Genomic DNA, 26,268 nt, shown 5'->3' on the forward strand with positions numbered 1-26,268 from the left:
TATGTTCTTCCTTGGCCATTTCCTCAAGCAGGGTGTCAGCTAACCGGGCCTCAACTCCTTCATCTTTCTCTTTGGTTTTCCCCTCTTGTTTTTAATCTTTGATAGTAGGATCTTGTCACCATACAGTATGGAAAAATTCCAGTGTATTTTTCTTTTAATTCCTCAATTCCCCAGTTATCCCTCAGCTTCTCCACTACAACAGGTTTCACGACTACTTTTGTTCCTGCCAGGTCGTTTCCAAGAACAAACCGTGTCCTGGAATTGACACTCTTTCAATCACTCCCACTTTCACTTCCCCAGTCTTGATTGGAGTTTCCAACCTGATTTTACACTGGCGAACGCTAAATCTCTGTCCATCTATTCCGTGGATTACCGCACTCTCAGGTAACATTTCAGAATGAGTGTAAATACTTTCATCTCTTATTATGAGAGACTGACTAGCACCCATATCTCTCAATATTATAACTTGTTTACCTTCTCCCCCTGTTCTTACTGATTAAACCTTACCAGCAGGGGCAAAATCTTTGTAGAGATTCGGCACTGTCTCGCTACCGAGCCCTAACTAGGCTGTGTACTCTCCCAGAGCTCTTTGACTCCTTTTGGGATTTCCTTCAATATCCCAACCAATCCCACTGGTTTAGCATTTTTTACCACATCCTTTTTTCCATTTCCTTTCTTAAACCATCAACACTGTGACTGTGTGTGTCACACCTTATTGCAGTGAAAACACCTGAGGCCTTTTGCCTCCTTTTCAATCTCTTGGATTTCTTTTTTTCACCTGTGGTAAACTGTTCCCAGTGTGATCTACTTTTTTTTTCATTGATGAATTTCCCTTTCTTCCAATTTCTATCCCTCGCGGAATGAAATGGCTGTTGGAAGCTAAACGTCGATTTGTTTACTAATAAATATTCATCAGCCATCTCTGCAGCTCTTCTTACTTTGGTAACTTTTCCTCAGTATGAGTTCTTATATCTCTGGTAGTGAGTTTTTAAACTCCTCCAGCAGAATAATCTCTCTAAGATCCTCATATGTCTTTTCTATCTTTAATGCTGTCAACCATCTGTTGAAGTTGCTGTGTTTAATCCTTTCAAACTCAACATAACTCTGACCTGTTTCCTTCTTTATGTTTCTGAACTGTTTTTATTATGCTTCTGGAACCAATTCATAGCCTATCAAAATAGCCTGTTTTACTTCTTCGTATTCTCTTAACACTTCATCAGACAGTACTGCAAACATCTCACTAGCCCTGCCTACCAACTTGGTCTGAATTAACATTACCCACATATCTTCTGGCCAGTTCAACTGTTTAGCAAATTTCCCAAAGGAAATGAAAAAGGCTTCTAGATCTTTCTCATCAAATTTTGGTAATGTTTTGACATATTTGTATATATCCCTGCTAGGCTGTTAGCTACTATGAGTTTGCTCATCCTCACTTATATCTTGTACATTTCCTTCTGCCATTTGAAGTCTTTTTGCTTCAAGTTCCAACTTCATCCTTTCCAACTCGAACATTGCTTCCCTTTCTTCTCTCTCTCTTCTGTTTTGGTGTTCCTCTCTTTTCTTCCTCTTTCTCTTTCCTCTGCTTACAACTGTAATTCAAATGTTTCACCTTCCTTTCATTCTTTAACTCCAGATGTCTCATTTGCAAACTAAGCTTTTCTATATCCACTGCACTTACTTGTTTCTCTGGTATACTTAAATACTTGAGCAACTCATTTACAATTTCAGCCTTCCTCTTGTCCCTAGTTAACCCAAATTTGCCTGTTTGCTCAGTTTAATAGTATATCCTTGCTCTGTCCTTCTAAACTTTCTTGACAAATTTGAGAAGCATCTTCAAACCCCAGAATCTCTTTAACAATGTTTAGAACAATTTCCCTCACTTTTAATTTAACCTACCACAAGCAACCAAAATTAAACAGATTTTTCTCATATAAGTTTTACTTAAATTAGGACACTAATCCCCAAGTCTGTTTAAATCTGTCCATATCCCAGACTTGATCTATCTAAATCCATCCAGATCCCAGATGAGCCCCCAATTTCTGTTACAACAATGAATAGCTGAAATCCTCTGATAATTCAACTAAAACACAAGCCCCATTCTGTTATAATAAAATGTGAGGCTGGATGAACACAGCAGGCCCAGCAGCATCTCAGGAGCACAAAAGCTGACGTTTCGGGCCTAGACCCTTCATCAGAGAGGGGGATGGGGGGAGGGAACTGGAATAAATAGGGAGAGAGGGGGAGGCGGACCGAAGATGGAGAGTAAAGAAGATAGGTGGAGAGAGTGTAGGTGGGGAGGTAGGGAGGGGATAGGTCAGTCCAGGGAAGATGGACAGGTCAAGGAGGTGGGATGAGGTTAGTAGGTAGCGGGGGGTGCGGCTTGGGGTGGGAGAAAGGGATGGGTGAGAGGAAGAACCGGTTAGGGAGGCAGAGACAGGTTGGACTGGTTTTGGGATGCAGTGGGTGGGGGGGAAGAGCTGGGCTGGTTGTGTGGTGCAGTGGGGGGAGGGAACGAACTGGGCTGGTTGAGGGATGCATTAGGGGAAGGGGAGATTTTGAAACTGGTGAAGTCCACATTGATACCATATGGCTGCAGGGTTCCCAGGCGGAATATGAGTTGCTGTTCCTGCAACCTTCGGGTGGCATCATTGTGGCACTGCAGGAGGCCCATGATGGACATGTCATCAAGAGAATGGGAGGGGGAGTGGAAATGGTTTGCGACTGGGAGGTGCAGTTGTTTTTTGCGAACTGAGCGGAGGTGTTCTGCAAAGCGGTCCCCAAGCCTCCGCTTGGTTTCCCCAATGTAGAGGAAGCCGCACCGGGTACAGTGGATGCAGTATACCACATTGGCAGATGTGCAGGTGAACCTCTGCTTGATGTGGAATGTCATCTTGGGGCCTGGGATGGGGGTGAGGGAGGAGGTGTGGGGACAAGTGTAGCATTTCCTGCGGTTGCAGGGGAAGGTGCCGGGTGTGGTGGGGTTGGAGGGCAGTGTGGAGTGAACAAGGGAGTCACGGAGAGAGTGGTCTCTCCGGAAAGCAGACAGGGGAGGGGATGGAAAAATGTCTTGGGTGGTGGGGTCGGATTGTAAATGGCGGAAGTGTTGGAGGATAATGCGTTGTATCCGGAGGTTGGTAGGGTGGTGTGTGAGAACGAGGGGGATCCTCTTGGGGCGGTTGTGGCGGGGGCGGGGTGTGAGGGATGTGTCGCGGGAAATGCGGGAGACGCGGTCAAGGGCGTTCTCGATCACCGTGGGGGGAAAGTTGCGGTCCTTAAAGAACTTGGACATCTGGGATGTGCGGGAGTGGAATGTCTTGTCGTGGGAGCAGATGCGGCGGAGGCGGAGGAATTGGGAATAGGGGATGGAATTTTTGCAGGAGGGTGGGTGGGAGGAGGTGTATTCTAGGTAGCTGTGGGAGTCGGTGGGCTTGAAATGGACATCAGTTACAAGCTGGTTGCCTGAGATGGAGACTGAGAGGTCCAGGAAGGTGAGGGATGTGCTGGAGATGGCCCAGGTGAACTGAAGGTTTGGGTGGAAGGTGTTCTGTTATGATGGGATTGGGGATCCCCTGTAATAATTACCTCCGAAACACCCACAGAAGTTCAATAACATCTTCTTGCAGCATTGTTTCCCCTTCCTTAGATAGCTTTCTGTCCATGGAAGCTGCCTGATCCGCTGTGATTTCCAGCATATTTTGCTTTCAGTATTAGTGAGATGAGCTAGGTCGTTAATTAGACATTTAACAAGCAATTAAACCCCTTAATTGGCGACCCATCCTGGCTAGTGATAACCTCGCCATTTTGCTTGAAAAAAGCATAAAACATTCAGTGAAGATGCTCCAGGTATTGAAATATGCCCTGCTAGACTTCTTGTTCAAATCTGCAACAAATTTTGCCATAATCCATATCACTCCAGCCCTTATAAGATTCCATCCGATGAATTGGAGCTGGGGTTTTCAGGAGTGAGATTAGCAAGTCCTTTTACATTCCAAGCGTGGTATAAATTCAGAGCTCTCTTCCAGAAACGTAAGCTAATGTTGGATCAATGTTAATTTTAAGCCTGTGATTGATAGATTTTTTTAAATCAAAGTTATTCAGGGATATGAGGCAAAGACAGGTATGTGGAGTTAGATGGCAGATCAAATATGATTTATTTGAATAGAGAAACATGTTCTAGAGAAATGGATGACTCTATTCTCATGTTCCTGTAACCTCTTGGCCTTACTGCCTAGATACTAGCAAGTAATGTCACATTATAATTGGTTTGGTCATTAAATGATGAGTAATGTTGTATCCATTGTAAAAGATGGACAGTCCCAACACATGAACAAAATCAGTATCAGAGATAAAGGGAACTGCAGATGCTGGAGAATTCCAAGATAATAAAATCTGATGAAGGGTCTAGGCCCGAAACGTCAGCTTTTGTGCTCCTGAGATGCTGCTTGGCCTGCTGTGTTCATCCAGCCTCACATTTTATTAACAAAAACAGTATGCTGATTTTGGAAAACACAATGAATATCAAATAATATCTACAATGTCTGACAAATTGACTGGGTTTTGAAAGACAACTGAATTAAGGACTCAGCAATTAATCATTTATCTGTTCTCCATGAAGAAATACTTTTTTTTTCAGATTGCACTCAGTTCCCAAACTGAAAACACTGCTACCTTCCCTAACACACAAGACCAGGTCTTCTCTCCAATGTAATTCATAAGTAGATGGTTTGAAATAATAGTTAGAGTATTATCCCAAAATTGAGCGAGCTCAAAACAGGTTATATCATTGCCAATGTCCTAGTTGCAGTATGCAAGTGTTCAGTTTAGCCCTAAGCAATACGCTACCAGGCATTTAAGTCCACAATTTGCATCTAGAGTGCAAGGCCTTACTTCTGGTGTAGCCTTTGGCACTGAATGCAAAAGATATTGTCGAGCACTCAAAACAATGAAGTAGTGGCAATGAACATCCACAGACATCTACAGATCAAACACATTGGCTCTGATTCTAGGAGGATTCTCCAATCTTAACTCTGGGCACCCCAAATCGTTTTCAGCAATTTATACTATTTCTTAATGAGTTGGGGCAGGGGATGGTGAGAGATGTGGCTTCAACTGGTCTTCCATCATAATTAGAGCAGAAGAACAGAAACCCCACTGTGGAATTTCAGGGTCACAATGCATACCTTTTAAAATCTACCGCAACCAATAGTGGTGTTTAAAATGAGAGGTGTAGAATATGATGTAGGATGTGGTGGGAAACAGCAAATAATTGACTTAACAATTAGAACTTCATATACTTGAAAGGAGTGGCAAGTGTTCAAGGAGATCTAGAGCACACAAATGGAGTGATAACATAGATATAACAGTAAAGGGAAATAGGGATTGCACTAGCATGCATTTGATCTGGTGAAGAAAGATGTACAACAATGTATCAAAATAAGACTCAATTAACATTTCACTGCCAAAATATGAGATTATGACCACACATTTTAGAGGCTACATACTAAATAATCTGCCATGACAGACACATTGACTAAACACATCATAAGACTTGCTAGCAAATTCCCATCTTTCTTTTCATCTTCCCAATCTTGCCTAGGAGCATTTGGTTTTGTGAATTAGCTTTTATATGTTTATATGAACTACGTGATCTCAGTCAAAGAGTGATTAGTAATTTATCCCATGTTCTCTTCTTTCTTCAATCATATGTAACATGAAGCAGTACTGTCCAAGACAGTGATTTGAAAAGTTCAATAAAAGGAGACTGAAAATGCACTACTGTAGAACTCCATTCCCCTCCAACAACCCCACCACCTCATTCACTCTTTGAGAACCATTCCTCACTGGAAATGCCCAATCGAGGAATCAGCCCTGTATATTTATTCTGGACATGTCCAAAAATGTGAAATATGAAAACAAATATGTGCAAAAGGTATTTACTATGCAAGCAACCTTCAAACAAGCAAGATTATTTACAAAGCACATGTCCTGGAGTGTAACACTTGTGTTACTTTAAATACAACACCAACTGAAGGAGAATACAATATTAGTAACATATGGGTGATATTTTTTAAACAACTATTGCAGCACACTAGTTGGAAGGTAGTGTCACAACTGGACTTGTTTTGCACCAAAGCACATTTCCTTAGGGCCTTTCATTGCTTGTTTAACTGTTTACATTCACTATCCTGAGCTGTTAAACAATCTGAACAATGTGCACTTAAAATTAAAATTCACAAAATAAACAGTTACAGTCAAAATAAAGCCAAAAGGTACTGATAGCTGTCACACATAACTTAATGATTAAAGTGAACTTTTTCTCTGTTTCCAAAAATGTAAACATAGATTACATTATAGATTGATTGTACAAAGTCAATGCCTTTTAGCAAAGCAAGATGACTTTACAGTTCTGATATCTCATGACACCAACCATAAACAAGTACAGTACAGTATACGCCTATGGGGACAGAGAAACATAGAAACAGAAAATAGGAGCTGGAGCCAGCTATTTGGCTATTCCCACTTTTCCCATTATGCTTAGATCCCTTTAGCCCAAGATGCTGTATTCAACTCTTTGCACTTTCTATGATTGAGGAGCAAAGGAAGGGAGAGATGGTAAAATGAAGTTTCACCAAACATAGATGCAACATTACTATTAACACAGATAGATAATGTTTAATTCAAATTCCAGATTGATTGTTGTCACTGTGTGAATATCTTTAATCCTAAATCCAAACTTGTAAATGGTAATGCAGAACAGTACAATGTTTTAACTAGGCCAAAAAATGTGAATAGCACACCGATGTTTCTTCATTGTGAATTGAAAAGAAGAGGGCGGGTGCCCAATATAGATTCTTTTTGCTACTAGATCATAGACTTAAGACATGGTGCTCTACATCACAACACACTACAGCATAAAGAAGAGAAATGCCAGTTTGAGATCCATTAAGTCCTCAATGTCATCCATTTTGTTCAAAGGGCTACATACGGAGCCAGGAAACACATTCAGAAGAAGAAAAAAAATCAAAGGCCTTAAGCAAGTTGCCTATTTTGCTTTGTTAACTAGCCTTGCATGTTGCATATCCTAGGGGAAAAGAAGTGAACAGAACAATTACTGATTCTATCTTTTATTGCAGATTAGATCTGTCAAAATCAATCAAGCGATATGCAATTTGGTGGGCTGTCTTTTTAAGAAATAATTACTTTAAACTCCAATGTTTTGTGGGAAGCATGGAAATCAATTTGTTTTTTTAAGCAGAAATTGGCAATTCTTGAACATACTTGCCATTCTGCACTTTATAGTGTAATAAAATGGTTTATTATTTTAATTAAAAGGAGGCTAATTTTTTTGGTCAATTGTTAATTTGATCTGAAGAAATTAAGTTAAATGCATGCTTTGGACACAGAGAGCTTGACCAGCTGATAAGAGCTTAATTGTTGCACTATTGTATTCTGTCTCCATACAAGTAGATTTAGGCATAATACATCAGCTCTCATAGTACAAACATGCTGAGACAACGTCAGAGTTACAACTAATTTCACAGACCCATAAAGATAGCAATGGAAGACCTGAATTCCTAACAGTTATCAACATTAGAGCTCTGGGCTTGATACATTTCATTCGTATTAATTATTATTGCTGTCATTTAGGATAGAAGGAGTGACTTTGAGTTGGAAAGAAGAATATACTGCTGATTGCTAGGAAACCATGCTTCACCCTTGAGTCCTGACTAATATCTTCAAAACAATCAGACATTGCAAAGCCTCAGCACAGGTAGACAGAACAAAATACAGAGACTGCTGGAAGAAACTCAGCATCTGTGGAGAGAGGAGCAGTTTTGGTATTCAGAGACCAGTATGACTTCTTCTGAACTGAGAGAAATTTTTGTTATATACGTTTGAGAGAGGCAGAGGAGGAGCAAGAGGGCAGATAGTGTTGAGTTTTAGCAAACGCTTTATTCAACACTAGGTAAATAGGTAAAGTTGCTATAGTCTTAACAAAACATAGGACAGGTCTCTCATTACGAAGAGACAGTTGGTGTTATTTAAAACAAAGGCTACCATATCTCAGGTGAGGGGAGAGGCCAGGAGGAGAGTCTTTTGTGGCAACCTCAGCCAGTGTGAGAATTGAACTCAGGCCATTGATATAGCTCTGCATTACAAACCGGCTGTCCAGCTAACTGAGATAAATAACCATTTAAGACAAGCAAACTGAAGGATTAAATCTATATGACTGTATGATAGATTCTCAATTTCTTATCAATGCACGTTCTCTGTTTTTCCCTTTGCAGTAGGTATCATTGGACCAAGCCTCTTCATTATGCCTGAGCACATGGCTTTTGGTCTTAACTTTCTTCCAGTTGGTATTGCTTCCAGGCAAGATTCTTCAACCAGTGTAGTTTATTATCCAAGAAAATTGCATTTGATCCTTTTACATTGATCCAAATGTTTACAAGTCATTTTCAAAGATTCCTCAAAGCAATTATAAATTGCATGAAAATTTTAAAGAAATTACAATTTACAATTTTTCTTATTCCACTGTTTCTGGGCCAAAGATGGTCAGAGAATGTCTTACAATATAGTTCAGCAAAGATCTTTAAAATTAATATATGTATGTTCCACCATTTTGCATTCCATAATAGCATAAGAATTAAACAGGTTAAGGAGTAAGATAATGAATCAAAATCAAGACATAACAAAGTTGATGTGTAAGATAGTCCCATAGTACCACATCTTTAAACATCAAGAGCTTAAAAACAAACAACACACCCAGACAAAATGTTCCCCAATAGCCTAGTGGTCTTCTTCACATTAACACAATGTGCAGGTGATGCACTTTCAAGAGCATTGCTCTGAACGCTAAACTAGATATCACAAAGGCAAGTTTTTGGCATTTGAAAAAATCTAAAATAAACCATTTGCAGCAAGTTGTCTGCGTACTGACAAATATATTGTAACCTGAGTTCGTCCCAAAAATGCCAAATGCATGTATGTCTACAATATTTTTTTGTCTTGATCCTTCATCTATGTTGAATTATTCCAACTTTCAATTTAGAAATGGAATTAATCAATTCCTTGAATCAAATATCTGTTCATCCCCACACAACATAAAGTTAGATGTGCTCTTTGGTGAGATCAGTTTGATTTGAGTCCAACAAGTAAGTAATTTTTCTGTCATACCTCTTCAGAAACAATTCAATTTGCATTTGTCTCATTAGTGGTAACCAGCTTGTTTCCATGAGGTTGAGTAGCCTATTCCTGCTCCTATCTTCTCTGCTTCTACGAAACATTTCAGTTTTCTAAGAGGATGATGTGTAAAGTAGTTGCTGGTGTGCAGAACTGGTATTTAGCTGCGTTTTAACAATGATGCCAACAGCTTGTGCACCGGAGGGGATCAGCAGGAATTCTGTTTGTCCTACTTCATACACCAAAGTGAAAGGCAAGTAATAAGATGAAGTGTGGAAGTTCATGTAAGGAAAGTTGCTGCAGGCAATGACAGCAATTACAGGCCAGTCAGTTCAACTTTGGTGTGGGAAATTTTTGGATACAAATATTTTGGATTTAATTGACAGTCATGTGGAAATGTGTGGGATTATTCAGAAGAGTCAGTATTGATTGTTATGGAAAAAGACATTTGATACATTATCACACAATAGGCTTCTGAGGAAAGTTAAATGCCATGAAATGAAAGATTCATGGCAACACAGAGACATAATTGGCTGAGAAAAAGGAAGCAAAGAATATTGGTTAATAGGCACTATTTTGGGAGCCGCACAGGAAGCTGCTGAGTAAGATAAGGGCCCATGGTGTTAGAGGCAAGATGCTAGCTTGCATAGAAGATTGGTTTTCTGGCAGAAAGCAGTGTGGGAATAAAAGTGTCTCTGTCAGGATGGCAGCTTGTGACAAGTCGTGTTCTGCAAGGGTCAGTGTTGGGACCACAATGTTTCATGTTCTACATTAATTATCTAGCTGAAAGAATTGTGGGCATTCTAGCTACGTTTGCAGACAATACAAAGATAGGTGGAGGGACAGGTAGTATTGAGGAGTTGGGGAGACTGCAGAGGATTTGGACAGGTTAGGAGAGTGGGCAAAGATGTGGCAGATGGAGTACAATGTGAGAAAGTGTGAGGTCATGCACTTTGGTAGGAAGAATAAAAGCATGGATTATTTTCTAAATGGGGAGAAAATTCTGAAGTCTGAAGTGCAAAGAGACTTGGGAGCTCTAGTCCAGGATTCTCTCAAGGTAAACTTGCAGGTTGAATCAGTAGTCAGGAAACCAAATGCAATGTTGGCATTTATTTTGAGAGGACTTGAATATAAAAGTAGAGATGTATTACTGACACTTTATAAGGCCCTGGTTAGGCCACATTTGGAGTATTGTGTGCAGTTTTTGGGGCCCATATCTCAGGAAGGATGTACTGGGCCTGGAGCAGGTTCAGAGGAGGTTCACGAGAATGGTCCCAGGAATGAGAAGCTTAACATATGAGGAAAGTTTGAGGACTCTGGGACTATACTCATTGGAGTTCAGAAGGATAAGGGGTGATCTAATTGAAACTTATGGAATACCGAATGGCCCGGACAGAGTGGATTTTGGATACTTCCATTGGTAGGAGAGACTAGGACCCGAGGTCACAGCTTTAGAATAAAGGGAAGAGATAAGGAGTAACTTCTTCATCCAGAGAGAGGTGAATCTATGAAATTCACTGCCACAGAAAGCTGTGGAGGCCAGGTCATTGAATGCATTTAAGACTTAGATAGATAGGTTCTTGATTATCAAGGGGATCAAGGGTTACGGGAAGAAAGCAGGAGAATGGTGTTGAGGTACTTGTGAGCCATGATTGAATTGGGAAGCAAACTTGATGGGCCGAATGGCCTAATTTCTGCTCGTAGGTCTTACGGCCTAAAAGAAAAGATACTATTCCAAAGGATGCACCAGAGCTGAAAGACCTGATCATGTATGTTCTCAAATCATTAAAAGTTACAGGACAGATTGGTACAGAGAGAGAAAGAGAGATGTTAATAAACCATACAGTATTCTAGGCTTCATTAGTAGGGGCATGAAGTATAACAGCAGGAGTGTTATGCAGAGCCTATATAGGATACCGGTTAGATCTCGGTCAGATTATTGTTCTAGGCACCACACTTTTGCAATTGCATTGTACAGAGAATTATGAATGTGGTTCCAAGGTTAAGAAACTAAAAGGAAAGATTGGAGAGATTAAATGTTTTCTTGGACAGGAGAAGTCTGAGGGAAGACTTGATAGAGGTTTTCAAAATCATGAGGGCTCTGGACAGAGTGGAAATTAAGAAACTGTTTCAAGTCATAAAAAGATCAAAAACCAGAGGCACAGTTTTAAAGGGTTTTGCGAAGGGAACAATTGTAAGTGATAAAAAGCTTTTACAAGTAGTGAACATTTGGGCTCTGGAATGCATTGCCTGGAAATATGGTGGATACAGGTTCAACTGATGCATTCAAGGGGGCATGGCACGATTATTAAAATATAAACAATATGCAGGATTATGGTGAAGAGCAGTAAATTGGGGCTCAGTCAAAATGTTTAGAAAGCCAGGCAGACACGATGAGCTAAATAACTGTCTTCAATACCATAGCAATCCTGTAATTGTGAGACAGGGCACCAACCATGAAATTTCCTGAAAACGACACATAGTTTAAAAATAGGAAAGCCGAAGAATTTGAGTGCAGAGCTCTGGGAAGGGTTTGGCATAGCCTTCCCAAATTCCTGTATTAATTTTTGCAGTCATAGCCCACCCAAAATGTTGATTCATTTAAGGGTATGCGTTGTAATGAATTTTCACTCACTTGTTTAGATCAGAGATCAAGCCTTGATAGGGTGATATTATTAGTAATAAATGAAACTAAACAGAGGCTTAGAGTTTTGCAGCACGGAAACAGACCCTTCAGTTCAACTCATCCATGCCAACCAGACATCCTAAATTAATCTAGTCCCATTTGCCAGCATTTGTTTCATTTCCCTCTAAAGCTTTCCTATTTGTAGAATGGAAGTAATTTTTAGTCAATGAAAATGTGATTGGTTTAATTTCCCAGTTCCTGTATAAATCTACAAAAGCAAATCAGTGAGGAAAATATGGAACAATCAGAAAAATAAGATGCTCAATGTCAAGACAAAAAACATCTGATTTTCTACCTACGGCTTGAACAGTGAGACAAGAATCTTCATAGTGAATGGATAGAATTCTATTTTCATACTTTTACATCGCATTATTACCTTTCCTCTCCTCATTTGTATGCAGTTTGCTATTCTCCTTTGAAGTGGAAAGAAACTAGACAACGACAATTCCCAATTTAAAAGGCAGAGTGAGTAATTGGCAGCTGCAGCTTGCTTCCTGGACCTCTATCTTCACCAACAGTCCCAGAATCATGGAGCGGGGCATGCTCCATGGGTAGTGACCATCTTCACCTCCAGCCATGTATGCTGGCATTGGATATACACCAACCTTAGTATATCTTCATGCACAACTCAACTCATTTAGAAACAGTTCATGACTTGAAAACTGCATTTTGGAGTACACCTATATCTTTCATTGTCATGACGCTGCCAAGTTGCACTGTACACAGGGACAAGTGAATCATTTCATGCTTCAGAGTGGGGTGCACCATAAGACGCTTCACACGCTTTCTTAGTGCTTACTTCACACCTACATGAATGCACATCACCTATTTGTTTTGCCTTGCCTTGCCTTTGCCTTCTTTAGTACTTTGTTGCTTCATTCAAGGCTTACAGGTTAACAGCGCTTTGTCTTGTCTTGCCTTTCAGTGAAGCCACAAGGCGAGACAGATTGTCATGTTGCCAGCAATTGACAAGTCAAGATGGTGGATATGTCGTTATATAGCAGTATATCATATCAATGTCACACCAACAGCGCGTGCCAACAACTGACATGGCAAACGCGGTGAATGATCTTCAACCATATAGGCAATCTCTCAAACTTCAGAGGGTGTAATCCTTGATTAATTCAAGAGGGACACTCAGGGGTCATCAATACAGTCAGTCAAGGGCAGTGTCCAATCACAGTCAAGTGGTTTTGTATTGGTCAATTGGTTGCTTGGTCCATTCAGGGGTCCCGATCATTCCGACTTGGGGAGTGGACCATGGACAGTCCTGCAGGTCCAGTGTAGCGAGTTCAAGGATTAGTCAGTCAGGGACTTGCACAGAGGTCAGTGTCCAGCCAGCCATCAGTCAGCGTTAACATTTCAAGTTGGTCAAAAATGTGGATTAGTTCGGGGGTCAGCTCAATAAAAGGCAAAGGTGTCATCCAGAAGCACTGCTGTGGTAGGGGAAAGCAATTGTAGGGATTGGTGACAGCATGCTGGGATGCTAAGGACAATAGTTGTGATTGGGGAAGCTCAATGCATAAAGGTGGGAAATAATAAAGTATTGGAGGACATGGGTTACTACAGGAGAAAGGATTATCAACAGTCACCACCACATAGGGGACAGTGGGTCCCACTTGTTGTCATGGTTAAACTGTAGGGCTGGGCTCAGAGATTAATGTTGGGAGATGAAGATTGAATGAAAAAATTGAGTGCATACTAGTGGAACCCTAGAACTGAGAGGCGAACAGGAAGTGCAAGGAAGAAGGGAACATGAGGATTTGTGGACTTCTGTGGGTTACCAGGCTGAGCATATGGCTCACTCTGCAAAGAATGAACCATATTGCCTTCCACCCTCATCTAAATGACAAATACACAGTAGAAATTTTAAAAATGGCTGCCACCATACCTGAAGCAGTCAGAGTAGGTATTTCTCCCTACTTCAGCATGTGGATTCCTCTTGTAAGTAGTCTGAGGCCCTTCAAGGGGCAATTGCATTAATCATGCATTCACACAGTACAGACTGAAGATATCAATCATATAATCCTGTATGCGAAGCACATTCATTGACCGATTATGTGGGATAGAAATCCTGGTCACAAGCAAACTGGACTATGTCATTAACCATTAAACTGTCACCTGATGTGATCTGTACGCTGCTGGTTCACATTACTAAGCACCTGTCTTCTTTCTGATTTTCTCCATACAGATTAATTGGAAACATAATCAAAGGATCCAGTCACAGCAAGGATTATTGTCCCTTTGGTCACAGAGCAATGAGTGCGCAGAGAGATGAAAGAGGTTCAAAAGCATCAGCAAGGACAGGACAAGTAGCAACCTCCAGCAGTGGCTGATATCTGCTGTGGCATTCTTCTCCTACATGGTCCACCACACTGACTCTGACATTTTCCCACAATCACTCTTGTGCACCCAAACATCCATAATTGGGACCAAGGTGCCTTTTCCTCACATGGAGACTGGGTGAAACCAGTTCACACCCAATCAGTGGAGGAACAACATTGGGGATCCAGGAGACTCCTCTCAGGACACTCCAGAGGTGATCAGCCCCTCCACCTCCAAGACTGCCTGTGATTTTCAAACCCCATGGAAGGTCAAGCTAAAGACAATGAATCTGGCCCAGAAATCCACAATATGTCTGCACCCTCTTGCCACAAATGCCCCGCACATCATCTGCCAAAAGATCCAAGGCCGACAGAATCCTTTATGGGACAAGCTCCCTTCACCTCAGCTGTAAACCCTGGGGTTGCACCTAGACATGATGGAAGAAAAAGAAAACCATCTGGGGGCACACAGGTGGCAAACTTCATTGTAAATAAAATATTATAGTTGTTGTAAATACATGACCACTTTAAATCATCACTTGTGTGATTGATTGTCATTTTAGGTGCAGCTACACGAATAAAGGTATAAAGGCTAGCCATCCTTAATGCCACACAATGTTATACTGGTGCCTGAAGATTAGTTTTTCTCTTCACAATACCCAGTGTAGCATAAAATATTGTAATTATTGAACAGAATGAAGCTTCTGTCAGCTCGTAACATTCACTTAAGGAAGAGGAAAAGCGAAGAAAGAACAAACTGGCAAGCTCTATTTGCAGTTGGGATTAAATGGGGATACTGGCCACTGCAACATCAACATATTTACAGACAGTGAAATTTTACTCCATATGATTCAACTCCATTGAAAGCAGTTGCTGAAAAAGTTCTGTCTGGATTGCTGAGGCTGGCGTTGCAGCAATATAGGATTGTGAAGATGATAGCCCTTCTAATCAAATCCTCATTTTCCTATTCAGAACAATGCTGCCGCTTTCACAGATCCTCATCATCTATCACATACCCTGATTGCATTCTCCAGTTGTTCAGAGCACAGCAGGCAAGGATGATGTAATGCTTATAATCTGTATTGTAATGCAAGAAAGCCTGTGCAAACATAGGAAACATGTTTGAGGAGATATCATATGGCCCTCAATGGCCGAGGTAGGAAAAGGTGACGATACCTGCATCCAGGCTATAGTGTTTTTCTCCTGAAATCTGTAGCAAATGGCACAACTTTGTCGCCATGTCTTGGGACATTCTCAATCAACTGCAACTCTTCTCCTTTCTCATCTGAAGGACATTCTGCTGAAGCCAAAAGTGAGCTTCCCTGCAATGCTTTTTCTGGAAACTCCACTTTTGGAGGCTGTTCCACAACTGCTGGAGATGATTCTGGTCCTGGGCTTCCAGATTCATGTGTCATCATCAGTTTCTATGCCTGCTCATGATCCAGACAATGTCATAACATACAGATAACAATTAAACTTTGTACTTCATATATTAGAACATGGAGATCTGTGATGAAATGCTTCAGCTAGACCTGATTCAGATCTATCCTGTGGCACATATTCAGTAGTGAGTGTGGTAGAGAGAATGAGACCTTTCACCCCTCGCCCAAGTCGCCCTATTATGCAAGATGCAGCATTGCATATAAGATAATTATAGAATCACTACAGTATGGAAGCAGGCCATTTGCTCCATCACATCCACACCAACTCTCTGAAGAACATCTCACCCTGGACACTATGGGCGATTTAGCATGGCCAGTCCACCTAAGCTGCTCATCTTTGGACTGTGAGAGGAAACCCAAGCAGATACAGGAAGAATGTACAAACTCTACACAGACAATTGCCCAAGGCTAGAATCAAAACCAGATCCCTGGCGCTGTGAGGCAGCATGGTAACCACTGAACCTCTGTGCTGTGCCCTCAAAAGAATAATAGCAACAGGATGGTGGTGTTAAAATGTTATAGCTTAAGCTATGAGGTAAGTAAATCCAGGATCCATTGCAAACTTTGACATGTTGGAATGTTTTTATGAATTGTAGGACAGAGGCAAAATTTTACAGCTCACCTGATATTTCCTCTGCTTCGCAGTGATTATGGGATTGATTTGTTTCAAGCAATGACATAGTCCAGATGCTTGTGGCAGGATTTGTAGTTTACATAGTTGGTCACTGCAAAGAACAGTATAGAAGCGATCAATTTCAATAAGTGAGTCAAGAATGTGGTGGGTCTTATCCATTGCCAACTCTGTTGCAGTTGCTGCGAATAGAGTGAACCCCGAGGTGTTAGGGAATGCTGGCCAAGACTGATGCCTGGAGAAGGAATCAGAGAGTTAGAGCCACCAGGTACTTGCTCTGAATATAATGGCACTACTAGTTTTCCTCCTTTGCTTAGGAGAATAGTAACCCGCATACAAATGAAGTGAGAATAGATAATAACGAGGAGTTAATGTATGCATATAGGCCCCTCATCATTTACTAGCAAGATTCTTATGCAGCCATAATAACATTTATGTACAAAATACTTTTTTTCCATCAATATCAAAAATTGTGTTTGCACATTGTTGCCATATTTTGTCCCTCTAGTGCTCTTGTCACTCAGAACTGAAGAAGGGTCACTGGACCTGAAATGCTAACTCTGCTTCCTCGCCACAGATGTTACCAAACCTGCTGAGTTTCTCCAGCAGTTTCCGTTTATGTTTCAGATTTCCATTATCTGTAGGTCTTCTCTTCCAAGATATGTGCAAATCTTTTCCCTGAGGGAAATGTTTGGAGTGTTAGCTGGATACTTTAATGGGATGTCACCCAGCAATAATCCAGTCTGAAATACAAGAGTACCTCATTAATCTGCTGGCTTCACTTTACTGGAACAAGTGCCTTTGATGATTATTTAAATAGTCAAACAACATCTTCATCTTTTCTTATGGAAGTTTGACAACCTGTTACTCATCCATCTGGTAGATTATGCAAGTTGGGAGGATGTTCTACTGTTTCCAATCAAACTGAAAGTAGTACTAATTGGCATCAATTTTTGCAGTATCACATATGATTATCTTTGATTAAATCTGACTGAAGTAAGAGGACTGACATCTTCTCAGCCAAGTTTGAAACTTGTTCAGCCATTCAGATGTTTATTCCTCAGGAAACAGCACTGAAGTTGAACAATGTTGAGGAATGGAATATGAACAGCAGAGGACAGTAGAAACCTAGAACTCTGTCTCCTAAATGGCTGTTGATGTTAGACCAGTTGGTGCTTTTAAAGTTGAGATAGGTAGATTTTTATTAAGTAAGGTTAAAAGAGATGTGATTAAAGATAATAATGGAATTGAGAGAGAGATGAGCTACAATTTAAATGAATAGCAGAGCAGATTCAACGATCTAATGAATTATTCCCATTCTTAGGTGCCTAAAAAAGTATTAATCAACAATTTATTTACAAAAGTTATCTTTATTAGTTAGCCTTATCTTTTACACTGATGTGCTGGGCTCTTGCATCATTGAGGATGGTGATATTTAAGGAGCTTTATCTTAAGTGAGATGTTTAATTGTCCACCACCATTCACAACCGGATGCGACTGTCTGCAGAGCTTAGATCTGATCAGAACAAAAACACCATTATTTTCTGGGTCTGTAGATTGCTAAGGTATTTTGATGGCCTTTCATAGAGTGATGTGCTCTTCTTGTCAGATGTGGGAGATTAGGGAGAGTTTCCATGTCATTGATGATTAGGTCTGCTGGAAGACTGATTCCAAATCCTTTCGGATCACATGGATATAGGGAAGACAATGGCCTAGTGGTATTATCACTGGACTGTTAATCCATACCTCTGGGGACCTGGGTTCAAATTCTGCCATGACAGATGGTGGAATCTGAATTCAATAAAAGCTATCTGGAATTAAGAATCTAATGATGACTGTGAGCCAGGAAAAACCCATCTGGTTCACTAATGTCCATTAAGGAAGGAAACTGCCATCCTTACTGGTCTAGCCTACATGTGACTCCAGACCCACAGCAATGTGGTTGACTCTTGGGCAATTAGAAATGGGCAATAAATGCTGCCTGGCCAGTGATTCCCTCATCCCGTGAATGAATAAAGGGAAAAAACATAAAGATCAGTTGGAGTGGCAGTTAGAGGTAATGAAGAATTTACAGGAGTTAGGGCGTGTGATGGATGGCAGTTTCAGGAAGAGAAATAAACTGAAGATACAGTCAGGTAGATGTGTGACCTCCAGGAAAGGTAGGAGAGAGAAGCAGGTAGTGCCGGAGTCTTCTGTGCCTATCCCCATCTCAAACAAGTATTGGAAAATATAGGGGTTAATGGACTCTCAGGAGAATGTAGCACTGTCAGCCAGGTTTCTGGTACCAAGACAGGCTCTAATGTAATGGGGGTATGCCAGGTTCCAAGCGGTTGATTATGACAGAGGACTTTCGAGTCAGAGGCACAGACAGTCATTTCTGCATCTGACTGCGAGACATCAGAATGATGTGTTGCCTCCCTGGTGCCAGGATCAAGGATATCTCAGAGAGGGTGCAGAATATTCTTAAATGTGAGAAGGACCAGCAGGAGGTTGTTGTACACATTGAAACTAGTGAAATAGGAAGACATAAGTACAAGGATCTGAGGAGAAAATACAGGAAATTAGGTAGGAATTTAAAAAGGAAGCCCTGGAGGGTGGTAATATCAGATTACTCCTGGGCCACAAGCTAGTGAATGTAGGAAATGGGGGAGAGAGCAGATGAATGTGTGGCCGAGGAGCTGGTGCAGTGGAGAAGGATTCAGATTTTTGGACCATTGGAATCTTTTCTGGAGTATGAGTGACCTACACAAGAAGGGCAGATCACACCTGAATTGAAAGGGGACTAATATATTGGAACGGAGATTTGCTAGGCCTGTTTGGGAGAATTTAAAGTAGTAAGGGGTGGTTGGGGCGGGGAGGGTTTGGGGGGTGGGGTGGCTATGGGACCCAAGAAGGTAGTGAGGAAAGAGAGCAGTCTGAGACTGATACAGTTGGGAAAAAGAAAATGTTAAACAGTCAGGACAGGCAGGAACAAAGCAGAAATTGACATTGGACTGTTAAATTAAACTGCATTTATTTCAATGCAACAGGCCTAACAGGCAAGGCAGATGAACTCTAGACATGGTTGGGAACGTGGACTGGGGTATCACAGCAGTTACAATAATGTGGTTCAGGAATATTTGGTGTGAAGAAGGATGTGGAAGATAGAAAGAACTTGGGGAAATAAATAGTGACATCTTGGAAAATGTCCATATTACACAGGAGGAGGTGCTGATCATCTTAAAATGCATAAAAGGACCTGAATAGGTATACCCTATAACTCTGTGGAAAGCAAAGTAACAGATTGTTGGGCCCCTTGCTGAGATATTGATGTTACTGATAGCAACAGGTGAGGTGCCAGACGACTGGAGCTTGGCTAATGTGGTACCACTATTTAAGAAAGTTGGTAAGCAAAGCCCAGTGGATATAAACAAGTGAACATGACAAGCTGATGGAGAGAATCCTGAGGGATGGGATTTACATGTATTGGAAAAGCAAGAACTGATTATGGATAGTCAACATGGCTTTGTGCATGGGAAGTCGTATCTCCTTAGTTGTTTGAGTTTTTAGAAGGAGTGATGAAGAGGATTGACGAGGGCAGAGCAGTGGGTGTGATCTATATGGACTTCAGTAAGGTGTTCAACAAGATTTCTCATGGTAAACTGGTTAGCCCTGTTGGATCACATGGCATATGATCACTATTTTGGCAGTATCCTGGTGAATCTGCAAATTTGGTTGCATTGAAATAAATGCAGTTTAATTTTACAGTCCAATGTCGATTTCTGCTTTGTTCCTGCCTGTCCTGACTGTTTAACATTTTCTTTTCCCCAACTGTATCAGTCTCAGACTGCTCTCTTTCCTCACTACCTTCCTGAGTCCCATAGCCACCAGCCCCCCCAACCCCCTCCCCGCCCCAACCACCCCTTACTACTTTAAATTCTCCCAAACAGGCCTAGCAAATCCTCTGCACCATCGCTGAAGCTTCCACATCTTTCCTATAATGACGTGACCAGAACTGAACACTATAATCAAAGTGTGGTCTAACCAGAGTTTTATAGAGGTGCAGCATAATGTCACAACTCTTAAACTCAACCCCTGCCAACAAAAGCCAACACATCGTACGCCTTCTTTACAACCCTATCAACTTGGGTAGAAACTTTGAGGGATCTATGAATGCTGAACCCAAGATCCCTCTTTTCCTCCACACTGCCAAGAACCATGCCATTAACCCTGCATTTTGCATTCAAATTTGACCTTACAAAATGAATCACTACACATTTATCTGGTTTGAATTCCATCAGCCACTTCTTTGCCCAGCTCTGCATCCTGTCAATGTCCTGCTGCAAACTACAACAGCCCTCCACATTGTCCACAACTCCACCAACTTTCATGTCATCGGCAAACTTACTAACCCACCCTTCCACTTCCTCATCCAAGTCATTTATAAAGATCTCAAGGAGCAGAGGTCCCAGAACAGATCCCTGTGGAACACCACAGGTCACTGAACTCCAGGCTGATGCTTTCCATCTACCAACACCCTCTGTCTTCTTTTGGACAGCTAATTCTGTATCCAGACAGCTAAATTTCCCTGAATCCCATGCCTCCTTACTTTCTGAATGAGCCTACCATGTGGAACCTTATCAAACACTTTGCTAAAACCCATATACACCACATCCACTGCTCTACCTTCATCAATGTGTTTTGTCACATCCTCAAATAATTCAATAAGGTATATGACGCATGACCTGACCCGCACAAAGCCATGCTGACTATTTCTAATCAAACTGTGCTTTTCCAAATAATCATAAATACTGTCTCCCAGAATTCTCTCCAATAATTTGCCCACCACAGAAGTAAGGATGACTAGTCTGTAATTTCCAAGATTATCCCTATTCCCTTTCTTGAACAAGGGAATGACATTTTCTGCCCTCCAATCTTCAGGTACTACTCCAGCAGAGAGTGAGGATACAAAGATCATTGCCAAAGGACCAGCAATCTCTTCCCTCATTCCCATAATAACCTTGGGTATATCCTGTCTGGTCCAGGGGGCTTATCTATCCTCGTGTTTTTTAAAATTTCTATCATATCTTCCTTCCTAACATCAACCTGTTCCAGCATATCTGCCTGTTTCATGCCATCCTCACAAACGTCAAGGTCCCTCTCACTGGTGAATACTGAAGCAAAATATTCCTTAAGGACCTCCTCTACCTCCTCTGACTCCACGCTCAACGTCCCTCCACTATCCCTGACTGGCCCTACCCTCACTCTGTTTATCCTCTTGTTCCTCATATAAGCATAGAATGGCTTGAGATTTTCCTTGCTCCTATCTGCCAAGGTTTTCTCATACCCCCTCCTAGCTCTCCTAAGTCCATTCTTCAGTTCCTTCCTGGCCAGGTTGTAGACGTCTAGAGCCCTGCCCGATCCTTGCTTCCTCAACCTTAAGTAAGCTTCCTTCGTCCTCTTGACTAGGTGCTCCACATATCTTGTCATCCAAGGTTCCTTCACCTTACCATCCTTTTCTTACCTCAGTGGGACAAACCTATCCAGTACTTGTAACAACTGATCCCTAAACAATCTCCACATTTCTATTGTGCATTTCCCTGAGAACATCTGATCCCAATTGGTGCTCTGTCATTCTTGCCTAAAGGCATTGTAATGCCCCCTCCCTAATTAAATACTTTCCCATACCATCAGCTCCTACCCGTCTCCATGACCATGGTCAGGGAGTTGTGATCACTATCACCAAAATGGTCTCCTACAAAGAGATCTGCCACCTACCCTGGTTCCTTGCCAAGCACCAAATTCAATATGGCCTCCCCTCTAGTCAGCCTATCTACATATTGAGTCAGATATCCTTCCTGGACACACCTAACAAAATCTGCTCCATCCAAACTATTTTCACTTAGGAGATTCCAGTCTATATTAGGGAAGTTGAAGTCACCCATGACAACAACCTTATTACTTCTGCACCTTTCCAAAATCTGTCTCCCAATCTTTTCTTCAGTGTCTCCATTGCTATTGGTGGTGGGGGGGGGGATGGGGGGAGGGTCAACAGATAACTCCCAATAAAGTGACTACTCCTTTCCTGTTTCTGACTTCCACCTATACTGACTCAGTAGACAAATCCTCCTTGACGACCTCCCTTTCTGATATCATCCCTGATTAGCAATATCACTCCTCCACCTCTTTTACCTCCCTCCCTATTTCCTTTGAAACATCCAAACCCCAGAATATCCAACAACCATTCATGCCCCTGTGTTATCCAATTCTCCGTAATGGCCACAACATCATAGTTCCAAGTACTGATCCATGTTGTAAGTTCATCACCCTTATTCCTGACACTTCTTGTATTGAAGTAGTCACTCCTCAACCCGTCACACTGACTGCCAGCTTGCCCTATCAACTGCTTATCCTTCCTCACAGTTTCTCGGCTTGCTATATCTGCCTGTACACCAGCTACCCTATCCTCTCATCTGTAACTCGAGTTCCCAACCCCCTAGTTTAAATTCTCCTGAAGAGCTCTAGCAAACCTCCCGCCCAGGATATTAGTGCCCTTCCAGTTCAGGTCCTACCTTCCCCAGAAGGTATCCCAATGATCCACAAACCTGAAGCCCTCACTCCTACACCAGCTCTGTAGCCACCTGTTCAGCTGCACTCGCTCTCTGTTTCTGGCCTCACTAGACCATTGCACTGGTAGTAATTCTGTAATTACTACTCTGCTTGACCTGGCTTTCAGCTTCCATCCTAACCCACTGTATTCACTTTTCAGGTACTCATCCCGTTTCCTGGCAATGTCATTGGTACCAACATGTAACACGACTTCTGGCTGCTCTCCCTCCCCCTGAAGAGCCCTGAAGACTCTATTCGGCACACCCCTGACTCTGGCACCCGGGTCGCAACATACCATCCAGGAGCCTTGCTCAGTACCACAGAGTCTCCTGTCTATCCCACAAATCATTGAATCTCCTATCGCTGTCACTCTCCTATACTCCCCAATTACCTTCTAACCCACAGAGCCAGGCTCAATGCCAGAGACCTGGTCTCAATGGGCTTCCCCTGGTCGCTGCTTACCCCCCAACCCCAGCCCAACAATATCCAAAGTGGTATAAGTATTATTGACGGGAACTGCCATGGGAGATCCCTGCACTCTCTGCCTATTCCCTTTTCCCCTCCTAACAGTCACCCAGCCACCTTTGTCCTGTAACTCTGGTGTGGCCACCTCCCTATAATTCCTCTCTATCAACTCCTCAGCCTCCCAAATGATCCAGAGTTAATCCAGCTCCAGCACCAGTTCCCTAATGCGATCTGTGAGGAGCTGGAGTTGAGTGCACTTCTCACAGGTGAAGTCAGAAGGGACACCAGTAGTGAGCTTTACCTCCCACAAGAGAGGCGTGCAACTGCCCTATCTTCCATTCCCTCTACTCTAGATTGCCAAATGAAGAAAGAAACAAAGCTATACCTTACGTTACTGACCATCACACAGTCACATTTTTTGGTTAGAGGAGGAGGATGGGTGGCACTCACTATGCGTGTAGTGTTTCGGGTTTACATGTTGCCTGAATATAACAGTTCACTTCCTGGCTCGCACTCTCACCATTCCCACTGCTCAAATCAAGAAGGCGACATCTTACTGAAATATGTATAACATGACAATGCAATCTATGTAAGTGGCCAAGTGTTTATGGATGTTTGATGTTCAAATTACCTAATGTCAAGTTGTAAAATAGAATTGGATAAGTCTGGTAATATGTAGGCTAACACTAACAGAGATATTGCTGATTGTTCTCCGAACTCAATTGGTTTACTGATATTCTTAATATTACTACCTATGTCAGTGAGTCAATTCACATAGTACATTGATAATGGGAACTGCAGATGCTGGAGAATCCAAGATAGTAAAATGTGAGGCTGGATGAACACAGCAGGCCCAGCAGCATCTCAGAAGCACAAAAGCTGACATTTCGGACCTAGACCCTTCATCAGAGAGGGGGATGGGGTGAGGGTTCTGGAATAAATAGGGAGGGGGGGGCGGACTGAAGATGTTGAGAAAAGAAGATAGGTGGAGAGGAGAGTATAGGTGGGGAGGTAGGGAGGGGATAGGTCAGTCCAGGGAAGACGGACAGGTCAAGGAGGTGGGATGAGGTTAGTAGGTAGGAGATGGAGGTGCGGCTTGGGGTGGGAGGAAGGGATGAGTGAGAGGAAGAACAGATTAGGGAGGCAGAGACAGGTTGGACTGGCTTTGGGATGCAGTGGGTGGAGGGGAAGAGCTGGGATGGTTGTGTGGTGCAGTGGGGGGAGGGGACGAACTCAGCTGGTTTTGGGATGCGGTGGGGGAAGGGGAGATTTTGAAGCTGGTGAAGTCCACATTGATACCATTGGGCTGCAGTGTTCCCAAGCGGAATATGAGTTGCTGTTCCTGCAACCTTCGGGTGGCATCATTGTGGCACTGCAGGAGGCCCATGATGGACATGTCATCAAGAGAATGGGAGGGGGAGTGGAAATGGTTTGCGACTGGGAGGTACAGTTGTTTATTGCGAACCGAGCGGAGGTGTTCTGCAAAGCGGTCCCCAAGCCTCTGCTTGGTTTCCCCAATGTAGAGGAAGCCATACCGGTTACAGTGGATGCAGTATACCACATTGGCAGATGTGCAGGTTCTCACACACCACCCCACCAACCTCCGGATACAACGCATCATCCTCCAACACTTCCGCCATCTACAATCTGACCCCACCACCCAAGACATTTTTCCATCCCCACCCTCGTCTGCTTTCCGGAGAGACCACTCTCTCCGTGACTCCCTTGTTCGCTCCACACTGCCCTCCAACCCCACCACACCCGGCACCTTCCCCTGCATCCGCAGGAAATGCTACACTTGCCCCCACACCTCCTCCCTCACCCCTATCCCAGGCCCCAAGATGACTTTCCATATTAAGTAGAGGTTCACCTGCACATCTGCCAATGTGTTATACTGCATCCACTGTACCCGGTGTGGCTTCCTCTACATTGGGGAAACCAAGCGGAGGCTTGGGGACCGCTTTGCAGAACACCTCCGCTAGGTTCACAATAAACAACTGTACCTCCCAGTCGCAAACCATTTCCACTCCCCCTCCCACTCTTTAGATGACATGTCCATCATGGGCCTCCTGCACTGCCACAATGATGCCACCCGAAGGTTGCAGGAACAGCAACTCATATTCTGCTTGGGAACCCTGCAGCCCAATGGTATCAATGTGGACTTCACCAGCTTCAAAATCTCCCCTTCCCCCACCGCATCCCAAAACCAGCCGAGTTCGTCCCCTCCCCCCACTGCACCACACCACCAGCCCAGCTCTTCCCCCCCACCCACTGCATCCCAAAACCAGTCCAACCTGTCTCTGCCTCCCTAACCTGTTCTTCCTCTCACCCATCCCTTCCTCCCACCCCAAGCTGCACCTCCATCTCCTACCTACTAACCTCATCCCACCTCCTTGGCCTGTCCGTCTTCCCTGGACTGACCTATCCCCTCCCTACCTCCCCACCTATACTCTCCTCTCCACCTATCTTCTTCTCTCTCCATCTTTGGTCCGCCTCCCCCTCTCTCCCTATTTATTCCAGAACCCTCACCCCATCCCCCCCTCTGATGAAGGGTCTAGTCCGAAATGTCAGTTTTTGTGCTCCTGAGATGCTGCTGGGCCTGCTGTGTTCATCCAGCCTCACATTTTATTATCTCACATAGTACATTATTGACTTTTAATGCTTCTAGCAACTAAGGATGGTTAATAAATACAGTCTTGCAAGTGATTTGCCCACACCTTGAATACAAGTTATAAATTCCTTTGACTTCTTTAGGTTCAAGTCAGCCCATGAGCAGTAAGTTAAATGATAGCTTGTATCAATGCATGCTAAATTTCTTGGTGCAATATTACTTCTAAAAAAAACAGTGCAAGTATGGGAGCTTGCAGTATCCACATTGATTCCCTGGCTCGGTTTTCCTCTGATTAACAAAGGTCAGAAATGGTGATCATACTAGAATGTTGAAATTAT

The sequence above is a fragment of the Stegostoma tigrinum genome, chromosome 3 (genome assembly GCF_030684315.1).
Source record: "Stegostoma tigrinum isolate sSteTig4 chromosome 3, sSteTig4.hap1, whole genome shotgun sequence".
Lineage (NCBI taxonomy): Eukaryota > Metazoa > Chordata > Chondrichthyes > Orectolobiformes > Stegostomatidae > Stegostoma > Stegostoma tigrinum.